General features: G+C 46.1%; 1 long non-coding RNA gene and 1 pseudogene across 1 annotated transcript in view; one reads left to right on the top strand and one right to left on the bottom strand.

Annotated features, from left to right (window-relative positions):
* Window positions 1-3,644, bottom strand: part of LOC102004903 — a 14,763-nt gene extending 11,119 nt beyond the window's left edge. The window contains exons 1-3 of the long non-coding RNA XR_259760.1: window positions 3,513-3,644; window positions 725-915; window positions 71-218 (exon numbers count right to left, since the gene is read on the bottom strand). This is a non-coding gene — a long non-coding RNA (uncharacterized LOC102004903). The remainder of the gene's footprint in view (window positions 1-70; window positions 219-724; window positions 916-3,512) is intronic.
* Window positions 3,645-11,364: 7,720 nt separating this feature from the next.
* Window positions 11,365-11,711, top strand: LOC102004569 (annotated as a pseudogene).
* The last annotated feature ends 1,392 nt before the right edge of the window (window positions 11,712-13,103 follow it).

Raw genomic sequence — 13,103 nt, 5'->3', positions numbered from 1 at the left:
TTTGCTAGAATAACTTATGATAATTCCCCGTCCAACCAAAAAAAAAAAAAAAAAAAAGAAGCACAAGTACCACATCGCTTTCTCCTCCTTGGCTGTTGTCTCTTCACCTTGTGTCTCACTCATTTTCCTATTCTTATGACGCTGGAACACGTGGAGCTTACAGATCAATTCCGGACTGCTCAGGGGTTCCCAAGAGTCTGGGTTACTTTTCCTCAGTGCTGAGACAAAATACCCAACACCCAAAGTTGAAGGAGGAAAGGTTTATTTTAGCTCACAGTTTGTGGAGGTTTCAATTCACAGTTGGCTGGCTCCGAGGCAGAGTGGCATGGCAGAGGGATAGCAGAGGAGAAACAGTTCATGGCAAAGCAGGGCAGGCAGAAGGCAGCAAGTAGCAAGCAGCAAGTGACAAGCAACAGATTTTTTTCTGCCCTTATTTTTTGGGTCCAGGGTAACCACCCTGGGGTAGCACTCACACCCAGGCTGGGACACCCTTAATCCTCCCCAGAACTATGCCAAACTGAGCCGTGGTCTAATTTAGTAATCACACATCCTTAATCCCAGGGTCACACACTCTAGATGAGCCACCTCTGAAAAGCCTCACCTATGACGGAATGAGGCTTTGGGGGGACATCTAAACATAAGCCCTAACATCAAGCAACCTAAAAGAAAACAATAGCTACTGTATAGATTAAACTTGTGGATAGACCGCTTCAAAATAACTTACTGATTCTCATCTCCTGAGAGAAACCTGCCACAGCCTCTGAAGGTGTCTTTCTTGTGAGGTTTGCTTCCATCAGAGCTGGGAGCCAGCAGAGCCCCACTAGGTACTTTATTTCCCAGCTTGTGGTCCCAGAGGACAACAAGGGGCCTGGTATTCACACGCACTGCAGAACAAAAGGGCTTCCAAGTTCTTCACTGTGAAATTTAGTCACAAATTATTTTAGCATGGTGGAAAAGCGTGAGTATTTTGGAAGAAAAAAAAAAACATTAAATACACACACACATCAAAACAGAGAAAAACATCTGAGTTCTGGGAAATACTATCCAAAAGCAATGAACACCATCTTAACCTAACTCCTAAACCAAGCTTGTGTGCATGGAGGCGGCGGGGGAGTTTCTGGGCACTTCCTAGAGAGGACTTGATATGACACAGAAAGCTTTCTGTTCCCGATGCAATGCAAATTTCCTTGAAGGGCTTTCTGTGGTTTTTGTTTATTTTGGTTTGATACTGGAAGATCAGGCCAGGCACTCAGCTTTCGTCACAAAATTAAGGTCTGGAACTTTTGCATAATGAGTAAAAACAGCGAGGGACAGAGGACTCCGTGAACGGGAGCCCATCGTGGGGAAGGCGGCCAAGTCTCTGCAAGACGATCACACAGATAAGGAGCTGGCTGAGCGCCAACCGCACGTTGTTATAATAGACATTGGCAGACGCTAGCCGTACGTACCGAACTGTGAAAGATGAAGAATTTCATTAATAAACCTAAAAATGTTATTACGGGCAGTGTAAGAATGAGCAAAGAAGTGGCAAGGAAAACTGTATCACATATTATATATTTTGGCTCTTAATCCCTAACAATAACATACCTACAGTGATATGCTATTATCAAATTGGCCAGCAATCTCTTCAATTGCCAAAAGGCAAGGCTGAACAGGATGTATTTTTTACATAGAACACATATGGGGAGAGAGAGAGAGAAAGAGAGAGCTGTAGACACACTATACATTGAGTAAGTTGATACGGTTAAACCCATAACCACACAAAGTTAAAGGTAAGTTGCAAGGTTGCTCGTCGGGTACAAACCTGTAAAACCTTGTCTAAAATAGCCAGCCATCGCCACTGACCGGTGCTCAGCATGTAACCAATATTTTAGCTTTTGCTTTATCGGCCACAGTAGGGACAGACAGAAGTTTGTGACAAACCAGAAACTCTAAAGGTCAGGAAGTCTGATTTCCTAGTCCACCTGTGCAATTCCACAGAACTAGAATAAAGAAGCCTGGCTGGGCATGGTGGCACATGCCTGTGATCCCAACACTTTGGAGGCTGAGTCAGGAGGATCGCCATGAGTTTGAGGCCAGCTGGGCTACATAGTGAGCTCAAAGTGAGCCTGAACTACATAGAGAGATCTGTCTCAAAAAAAAAAAGCTAGATTAGGGAAGTCTGCAAGCTATGTCTTTGTTGGCTTATCACCTTTTGTTTCTGTTTTTTCCTCGTGGTATGTCTGGATGTATCAGTTCTGCAGAGAACAGAAGCCAACATTTACTGAAGGCTTGCTATGTGCCAAGCATGGACCTAACCACTGGACCATGTTTATGCCTCACAATCACCTGAAGAGGAAGGTACTAAGATGCCTCCCTCTTTGCCAGGGGAAAACACACAGATGCAGGAGATAGTAAGTCTACCACACATAACCTCTAGCTCAAGCTCCAAGTCCGCCTGCTGGAAGAATTAGTCAGCCCTTCCTATTCTAGGTTTCTGTATCTCGGGCTTCAATCAAGTATGGATCAAAAATACTCAGGCAAAGCACCATATCTGTAATGAACATGTACAGTTTTTTTCTTGTCATTATCCCTTGAATAATACTGAATAACAACTTATTATTTCAATCCTACCAGGTATTATAAGTAATACAGATGTGACTTTAAGTGCATAGGAGAATGTGACTAAGTTCTATGCAAAAACTATACCATTTCTTATTACCAGCCCTAGATTTTGGTATCTGTGGGAGTCCTAGAACCTATGCCTCCCTAATACTGCTGGACAGCTCTACAGGCCTAGCTAATGTCAGCTATGGTTAGAACTTCAAGCTTAAGATCTGTTCAGGATTTTCTTATCTCTTTCCTTGTTCCCAGGTTTCTAAACTCCTGGGCTTGTGCAGCCTCAAGACACCCAGAGAAGGCATCTTGTCCCTGGCGCCCTCATCGGGCCGGCTACCACATATTCTGAGTTGTGCTGCTGTTCCATTTTGTCCTCTGATGACTTCCAGGCCAGCACTTGCTGAGGAGCTGAATCTCTGCCTGGCCTCCAGCCACAGTGATCTCTGACTAACAGTCCCTTTGGGCCTACCTGCTTCCTCGTGGCTAACTAGCAAGCCCTCCTGAGCGTGCTGGGCCAGGACCCAGGGAGCCTCACTCAGGAGACTTCTGTGTGTTGACACGTTCTCACCTACATATGGGTGGGCACTTGTACCAATGCAGGTGGAAGCTCCGGTGTCCGGCATGTTCTCCCAAGTCACTGGCTGCCTCTCTCCTCCTACTAGGATCAGTGGGCTGAAGGTTATTTTGCCCAACTCTTATAGAAATCGCAAGTAGACAACGTGTAGCTCTTCTTGTTAATAACCCTGAGCTTTGAAAGCCAGCCACGCCCAGCCCTTGCCCTCACAGTCCTGGCGGTACAGCTAGCAGCTACAGCAGCCCTCGGGACCTCTTCCCGCAGGGAACAGGGCGGCTCCCAGCGATTCTCTGTGGCTCTCAGCCATTTTCTGCCATTATCCACCTTGAGTGTTACCCACCTGCTGCTGGCCACTTCCGGTGCCAGTGGCCTTTGATGTCACCAGCTCAACCTGCTCTGTGGAGACAGAAATCATGAATAGGCAAACATACGCCATCTGGAAGAGCCTTTAGGGGACTTAGGCTGCAGTATCCAGGAATAGCACAAGGGTGACTCTCCAAGCATGGGCGGGTGACCTACGGAGAAGAATGGTGCATTTGTTTGCGCATGCGCAGGGTCAGACTTGCATTGCGTCTCAGCAGGGCCCTCCTCCTGGACCGGACTGAGGACTGCTGCAGAGGCAGAGTCTCCAGAAAGGTTGTGGGAAGAGCCCTGTGGAGGGACCCACGACCGACGCTTGCTGTAGCCCAGCAAATGTGTCCCAGAGGGGCGGCGGGTGCTTGATGTCGCCAGAGGCCAGTTGTGAGGCCTCTGAGGAAGCTGCCGAAGAAAGAAAGATCTCGAAGGACCTCTTGAGGAGCGCGTGGTCCCTCGCCCCCGTGGCATCTGCTCATCGCTGCCCTGTCCCCTCTTTGCACCGCCCCCTGCACCTCCCCCACTTCTGCCTCTAGCTGTCGGCCTCTGGCCCATCCTTTTCCTCTTCTCTTCGGCGGCGCACGGGGGGAATTTAAGGATCCCAGTTTCTTCACAAATCTTACTTCAAACTACTTTATTGTTGTCTTTTTGAGGCAGGGCCTAGCTCTGCAGTTCAGGCCTGCCTTGCACTCACTTTGTAGCCCAGGCTGGTCTCGAACTCGCAGCAATCCTCCTGCCTCAGCCTCCCAAGTCCTGGGATTACAGGTGTGCGCCGCCACGCTCGACTTCAAACTACTTTTAAAGTAAAGAATCTGAGGTAAAGTGAAAAACCAAACAATAGTATTCACTAATTTCACACCAACACTTCCTTTAAGCATAGGGCCCCGGCCTGGACCACGCTGTGGGGAAAGGGATTGTCTTGGGCTGCACACAGAATATATAATATAGTTCATGTGTAGAAGCAGTAATTAACTTTTTTTTTTTTTTAAGGAGGGAAACATTAAAAGACATACAACATTTTACAACATATCACAAGCACAATACAGACAACACAGAGTTACAAACAAAGTGGTAGGGAATTAACAATGGTGGTTGTATTAGCAGTAATTAACTTATTAAATTATTTTATGAAATAACACAAATCCGAGTTTAATAAGAAAGCTTATAGGTCCACTTAATAATAATAAATGCCTGTGTTCACAGGCACACACACCTGAGACAGGTTGAAACCTTGTCATCGGTCATTGCTATGTGGTACCCAGCATGACGCACAAGCACAGGTAACGCCTGATCACGTGCGTTTCCGTTCTGCAATGTGTAGCGGGCGCAGGAGACAGAGTAAGCACTGCCCTCAGCCACAGCGCACCCCTTTACATCTGAGCTTGCGCATCGTGCAGCTGAGTCGTGAAAAACATCGGCCAAGGTTATACAGTAATGACAAAAATATACACTCTTCTGGGGCTGCGTACTAGCATGCAGCCACAGGTCACAGACTGAATACTTCAGCCTTAAAATGATGGCGGCTACTGTTGAATGTCCAGCCTCGAGCAAGGCCTAGGGTCTGTGTGAGGAAATTCACCAAGCAGCAAGGAGCAGGATACTCATGAGTTCTGACTCCTAAATAGCACCCCAGCACAGAACTCTGAGGAAAAATCTTCGTACATGATAGACACGTCGGCGGACACCTGTATGCTCTCTCAACAGACAGAACCTACAGAGACAGTGGATACATGGCTCGGTAGTAGCGCACATGCCTGGAACGGTCAGGCGGTGACAAGCCCCAGAAATGGAAGAGAGAGGGAGAGAGAAACAGACAGAGATAGAGGGGGAGAACGAGAGAGAGAGAGCACAAAAAAAGATGTATTATATACACGTACCAACTCCTCACAATGAATATAATCATTATGTACTGCAAACATGCACTAATAAGACAAAAAAATTATATGATGTTCTTGCAGAGGTAAAATTAGGAGGCCAAAAAAAGTTTTTAAAACCTAATCTTATTTATCGATATGGTGAAATATTACTTATCCAGAAAGAGAATGAAACACTGATTCATACTATCATGTAAAGGAACCTCCAAAACTTCGTGCTATGTCAAAGAAGCCAGACAGAAAAGGTCACATATTCTATGAATCCTTTTATACGGAATATTCAACATAGAAAAATCCAGGGAGCCAGAATGCACATCGCTGGCAGCCAGGCACAGGGACAGAGCGCTGGGGAGAAAGCCGTAAGGAGTTCACTTTGGAGTAAAGGAAATGTTTTGGACGCAGGTGGAGGTGGTAACCGCCTGACATGGTGAATGTACTAAAAGCTACTGACTTGTTGACATTAAAATGGTTAATCTTATATTCTACAAATTTCATCTGCATAAACTGTTTTTGCAAAGATCAGTGTCCTCTGGAGTGGGGAGAGGCTTAATGATAAAGTGGCAAAGAGATTTTGGGAGTGATGGCACCGGATTTTGGTGGTGCCTATATTGTCCCACACTTGTATTGCTGTATACTAAAAAGAATAAGTTTTATTGTATGTAAATTACAGCTTAATGCAAAAATGGAGACGTATCCAACAGGCAGAAACTAAATGAAGGCTACTGGCAAAAACCTGCCCTAGGTTATTTCCCTGGAGAGTGACGGCTGTGTAGAAAGTATCATAAAACTGTTCTTCTGTGACCCCATTCTAATACAATGAGCAACACATTGGCTCCTGTAGAATGAGATTTACTGCCATTTTTTATCACTGTGTTATTCACTGCATGAAGATTTGATGGGGATGAACTTGCAGAGAGTTTAACTACGTTTTTCAAGGTAAATATGCTAATATATAAATCGTATATAATTACCCAAGGCAACCCCATGTTTAAGAATAGTCACAGAAGCATGAGGGCTACAGGTTACTTGTGAAATAAAGTAGCATAGATCTCCAAGGTCAGCTGCTGCCAGGGAGTTTAAACTCTTCTTGACTTAATAATTTCAAGCATAATATTTCACTCCCTTCAAAGGTGTCCTGGCTATCCTTTGCTACCTGACAAGCACTCCGAAACTTATTGGCTTAAAACCTGATTTTATTAGTCTACCCCACAGCTCTGTGGGTTGGCTGGGTCCAGCTGGGCAGGTCTCACCTGAGGATGCCGCCATGAGCTGGAGGATCAAGTTACAGATGAAAACTCCACTGGGTTTGCTGTTCAGCATGCTGCCCTACATGACGGCAGCTGACACTAGCTCCTGGCTGACAGCCAAGCCAGCTGGGGTCTATGTATGTGGCCTGCACATGGCCTCATCCTGAGACCTGAACGCCACTGGCACATAGCGGGAGTCCCAGAGACAGTGTCTCAGGAACAAGCATTCCAAGACACCAGGCAGAAGGACTCAGCCTTAGAAATCATTCAGCATCATTTCCACCCCGTTTTACTGGTCAAAGAGCAAGTCACAGGCCAGCCTCGATTTTAGAGGTGGGAATCACACAAAAGCATGAATACTTGGGGGTGAGGGACACTTTGTTGGGGACCGTGTTCAGATAGCTTCCAAAAGAGGCACCAATGCTTGTGATGATCTTGGAATGGTATTAAGTTTTCAACTGTAAAGTGTCATTTTGGAATTTTTTTTTTAATTAAAATGAGTCTAGCTTTTAGAAAATATCCATCTTAGCAATAGAGTACTATCTAGCTGGGTCATTCAGCAAACACTTGTGAGAGTCTGCTAGGTTGCCATTGCTGCATGAGGCCTTGAAGACACATGGGTGAGTACGTCATGGAGCAAGTCCTTGTGGGATGTAGAGTCTAAAGGCGGCATGATGGAAACAAACAGTGCTACAGAAAGTTGCGCAGAATCCGTGTGGGCACTAGGGGCAGACTCTCCCCAAAGTCACTGAAAGGATGTCAAGAAGATCCCAGAGAGAGAGGATTTATGAGGAGAGTCTAGGCACAAGAGGGGTGGAAGGAACTAGGGGAGAAGAAAAGGCATTCCAAGTGGAACAAGCCAAGCTAAAGTGAAGGAAAGGACGCAGACCCCATGTCTAGCTGTTCCATGTGGTAAGGTGCAGGATAGAGCAGGAGATTCTAGAAACAAGCGTCCATCTGCACAATCTTACACGGGTGTGCTTAGTCTGGTACACAGGTCAAGCATTTGTTCTGTTTGCACTTTCAAAATGGACTACTAAGCCAGGTGTAGTAGTGCACACCTGTAATCCCAGAACTCTGGGAAACTGAGGCAGTAAGAGCATGAGTTTGATCTCAACCTGGGCAACTTAGAGACTTAGTGAGACCCTAGCTCAAAATAAAGGGCAGGCGAGAGTAGTTCAATTCAATCCCTAACACCATACACACACACACACACACACACACACACACACGCACACACACACACTACCATAGTGTTCTTTAATTTTTAAAATTTGTTTCCAACACTTAATAAATAGAAAGTTTGACATACAAATACAGCTTATGAAAAAAAATAGAAGTTAATTTGACCACATTGGACCCAAATTCCCATCCCGCAAAACTTGGCCAGAGCCCAAGCAGTCGTGTTTGTCCACTCAAATTTCTTAAACAGAAATACCAAAGATTGGATGACCTAAAGGACAAACATTTATTCCCCACCGTTCTGGAGACTGGGAAGTCCAAGATGGAGGACCGAGAAGATGCATCTGGTGAGAGCTGCTTCCTGCTTCCTGCTACCTGGAAGCCATCTTCCTGTCTTCTTGCTGTGCCTCACATGGTAGACAGGGAGACAGTGCTCTCTACAGCCTCTAATTTTTTTTTTCAGTACTGGGAATTGAATCCAGGACCGTTTCCCAGAGTTACCTCACCCTCCCCCCCTTTTTTTGAGGCAGGGTCTCAATAAATCACTCAGTTGCCCAACCTGGGTTTGAATGTGCAGTCCTCCTGCCTCAGCTTTCCAGAGTCTCTTTAACAAGGGCAGTAATCCCAGTCATGAGGGTTCCACTCTTAGGATGCATTCACCTACCAAAAGCTTGACCTACTAATATCAACTGGGAGTCAAGATATCAACACATGAGTTCAGGGGAGCAGAACAAAAACGTTCAGCTGCTAGCAGTCACTGCACTCTCCTTGGAGGCACGAGCTCCCCAGTTCATGACAGTCCCTCTGGTCCCCCTTCATTGCTAGACTTTGAGTTTGGGATGCCTAAGACAGCTAAGCTGAATAGTTTAGGAAGGGTGGACTATGACTACTTTCATGTCATGCTGAAAGTTTGAACTTCACAATGAGATCAGCAGGGAACTAAAAAAGGCATTCAAAAAAATAAAGGTATTCAGCAAGGAAGTGGACATGATCGGAAATTATCTTGTAATGATTCCTCTGGCATCATCAACATATTCATGCAACCGGAGAATGCGCTGAAGAAGCACATGACCTGGAGCAAGCAGGCAGACAGGGCAACTCAGAGTGAGAAATGATAAAGTCAGCCCTGGGGAAGTAGCCATGGGGGTGGAGGGAAATGGGTCAAAGCGGCAGGGATAAAGAGTGGAAAGGCAACTCTCAGTCACCCTGAAATATGACAATGATGGGAAGAGAAGAGCTGGAATAACTCTCAGCTGGGGTGATGGGAGACAGAGGAGGAGCCAGTTCGAGGGAGAGACAAGAACTACAGTGTTGTCCAAGCTTGTCCTGTGCCTGGGGCCTCTGAAGGTGAGATGGAGTTGTCCACACGGGTCTGGGACTCAGAAGCCAGATAGAGCCCTTGGTGGAGATTAGGGCTCATCAGCTGATTGGCAGTTGAAGTCACAAGAGCAGTATAACCGCCAAGGGAGAGGATGCGGGGTGAGAGGAGATGCCAGCGAGGACCATGAATTGGAGCTGGAGTCTGAGCAATGGAGCCAGGACAGACTGCTTCTTAAGAACTGAGGCAGAAGCTGGAAGCGGTGGCGCATGCCTATAATCCCAGCACTGGGGAGGCTGAGGCAGGAGGATCGTTTCGAGTTCGAGACCAGCCTTGGCTACAAAGTGAGCTCAAGGTCAGCCTGAACTGCATAGCGAGACCCTGTCTCAAAAAGACAGAAAAAAAAAAAAAAGAACTGAGGCAGAAAACATTTGAAGTAGTAATCTGTCATCAGGATAAAATACCAGCGAGGTCACATGAGATGGGGACAGGATGTGGAAGAGGGTGGCACTGCGGTGACCTTCACCAGTGTGGGGAGAACAGTGCCCAAGCAATGGAGAGAGCTCCAAGCGGGGGGGATGACACCCAGTCCAGCAGGCATGGTGCGGTGCTTTGGATTTGGGGCAGTGGTAGAGCGGTCAGAAGTGACTTAATAGAAGGCTCTCATGCCAGAGGAACAAAGGGTGTGGAAGTACTCCCTTTACCAGTGTGCCGGACATCTTCCCAGGAAGAAGGAAGTCCAGCCAACTTCTTGCTGGTACATTCCACCAACAGGTTCAGTTCCAGACCCACCATTTCTTTTCATGGGTCAGTCCATCAACCCTAAAGCAAACTCCACTCTATGGAGAAAAAAGGGGGCTCAAATGGCTCTTCCTCTTGGGTTATGAGTAAACCTTGTAGTAAGACTGACTCTGTTTTTGTCCTTTGTGGTCAAGAGGTTTTGCCAACAGAAAGATCTGAGAACACAAAATGTATCTGATTTGGAGTTTAGGTTCTTATCCCAAAACATCCAGCTAACAAGGAAAGGGGAAAAACTCTGATTCTTATCTTAAAGGGAGGCTATATGTCTGTTGTTCTCATTTTGTATTCTACTTCTGAACAATTTTTTCTTTGTTTAATTTCACAAAGAGTGAGAAAATAGAGACCCTGAGTATAGAACTTTCTACTGAAAAACTTGGCTGTGAGGGTCAAAGGAACACAAGACTATACTTGGTGTTGGTGTTTGTCTGTTTGAATATTATAGAAATGACTCCTCTATGGACTCTGAAGAAGCCCATAGTGACAAAAAGGCAGACAACAGAGGAATTTCTGATGCGTCACACATCTACAGAAGAAAAGGAGTCTGCCTTATAGAACAGATGCCTCCCAGCGGGCCTTGTGAAGCACATCTATAATCCCAGCACCTGGGAGGCTGAGGCAGGACAGTCAGAAGTTCTATCTCAGCCTTGCCTCTAAAAAATTAAAAAGGACTGGGGATATAGCTCAGTGCAAAGTTCAATCCCCAGTACTGGAATAAGAATAAGAATAAGGATAAGGATAAGGAGGAAGAAGAGGAGGAGGAGGAGGAGAAAAAGAAGAATGAGAAGGAGAAGGAAGAGAGAGAAAGAGGGAAAGGAAGTGGGAGAAGGGGAAAGGGAAATGAAAGAAGAAGGAGAAAGAGAAGGAGGAGGAGGAGTAGAGGAAGAAGAGGGGTCACCTCCGTCAGAGTAAAAGAAAGGAGGTGAGCACTCTTGTGGCCACATCGTGACACAGCTGCAGAGCGGCCAGGCCACCAGCCAGCAAGCGGGCAGGGGCCTGTGTCTGCGGGATAGTGAAGCCCGTGGGGAAGGTTAGAGACGAGTGCCGTGAAAGTGCACACCAGTGGTCACACCCTCTTCCACCTGCGTGTGGAGTAGAGAAATTCCTTGAACTGTCCTCTCATTGTGTGCTTGTGTGCGTGCGTGTGTGTCCCTGTGCAAGTGTGTGTTTGGGTGGGGCTGGTATTGAACTCAGGGCCTCACACTTGATGCAAGGCAATCGTTCTCTGCCTACACTGAGTTAAAAGAAAATGAACAAATCAAAGGGAATAAAGAATGGACAAGAAGTGGGCTCCCTGAGGCAGAGGTTTGGGCAGCAGGAGAATCCCTGTACAGTTGTTGTTTGTACCTCCAAGCCCTAAGCCTCTTGTCCTGTCCTCTGTGGTCTAGGTTGAAGGTCATCTACACCTAAGGCAGAAAGATGGTGACAGCAAAGAAGATTAAAAAATCTCTGGAGTCCATCAACTGTAGGCTCCCACTTGTTATGAAAAGGGGAAAGTACATGCTGGGGTACAAGCAGACTCTGAAGATGATCACACAGGGCAAAGCAAAGTTGGTCATTGTTGCTAACAATTTCCCAGCTTTGAGGAAATCTGAAATAGAGTACTACACCATGTTGGCCAAAACTGGTGTCCACCACTATAGCGGCAGTAATATGGAACTGGATACAGCGTGTGGAAAATACTACAGAGTATATACACTGGCAATCATTGATCCAGGTGACTCTGATATCATTAGAAACAGCCAGAACAGACTGGTGAAAAATAAGCCAAGCAAAATTTTTCATTAACAACACTTGCCAGAGCTTGGAAAAAAAAAAAAAAAGGACATGATGACATTTACTGCGTACTGAAGGGTAGACTTACACCCCTTTCTTTATTCATTCAGCGACTATTAGTTGTTACAAATCAAACAGTTTCTGCCTCATCAAGCACACAAATGAGCCCCCGTTGTATACACCAAGACAGTCCTTGCTGAAGCTCCAGAAAGGCATTTTTCCCAGTGCCTTGGCTAGAGAGCCTATACCAGGTGACAGACCCTCCTCCTAATGAAGGGTCAGGCCTCCAATAAGAACGAACCCACTACAATCTGGACAGGTTGTCTAACATTCACTCAGGTAAGCCTGGAAAGATACTTCAGATGGGGAATATCATTACTCCATTTGGGATCTGGCCAGGACTCCAGACTTAACAGTCTCTTTGAGAATTAGTGTTTTCTAGTAATCCATCAGAGAGGTTGGTTTGAATGAGATTTCTGATTAAGGCACTAAGCACAAACTAACCCTGGACCAAGCAGCAGACACACTGTAAAATCAATGCTTGTTCCCTTGGATGTTGGCCGCGCATGCTGAAGGGGGCACAGGGACATGGCTGTATCCTTTCTGGTCAACAGGATTTGGCCACCTTGGGAAGGAACACGGTGTTGAACAACATCCATCCGAGACGGAGAGCCGCTCAGACGTGGGTCATCATTCCAGGGATTTGGCAGCCTGGCTTACACTAGCGGCCAAGTGCATAATTGCCAGGAACTGGCCAAATCCACAGAGACACCAGTCACTTCTGAATGCTGAAAAATGTTTGTAATATACCGTAATAAATGGAAGCCTGACTCATTTAATCCTGTCTGAGTCCCAGGCCAGGCGCTTCTGCACAGGAGGAAGATGTTTACTGAAATCTTACTTTTCTCCCCTACTATCTCCCCTTCCAGGAAGAACAGAACTATTATCTGGGTGGCCTCAAAAATTTCTGTTTTAGATTTTAAGTCATGACTATGAATGTTTAAAACACACATGTTCTCAACTCATTCTGAATTCACTTCAGTACGAAGTGATAAAATAATGCTCTTCCTTATGTTAGATTCTAAAGGGAACCAAGCATTTCGGAAAGATAAAAATTTGAGTGTCAGACTCCCTGCTATTCCTGGCAAATCTCCCTTCCTCTCTCCCTGAAACCAATGGGAAGAGGCAAGTTAGCGCCCCCTGTGAAAAGGGGTCTGATTCAAAACCTGTCTTGGCTCAGGGCAATTGGGATAGGTGACAAGCCCAGCTGGCCAGACCTCCTCCAATGAAGATGGGAAATCAACTCTGCTACTCCAACGTGACCCACCCAGCTTCTGTTCCATACAGTCTGTATTCCTCAAGTTCAAAAATCTGATTTTCAA

This window comes from Chinchilla lanigera, unplaced genomic scaffold (assembly GCF_000276665.1).
Source record: "Chinchilla lanigera isolate Chin_1 unplaced genomic scaffold, ChiLan1.0 scaffold00008, whole genome shotgun sequence".
NCBI lineage: Eukaryota > Metazoa > Chordata > Mammalia > Rodentia > Chinchillidae > Chinchilla > Chinchilla lanigera.
This window is presented reverse-complemented; position numbering and strand designations above follow the sequence as displayed.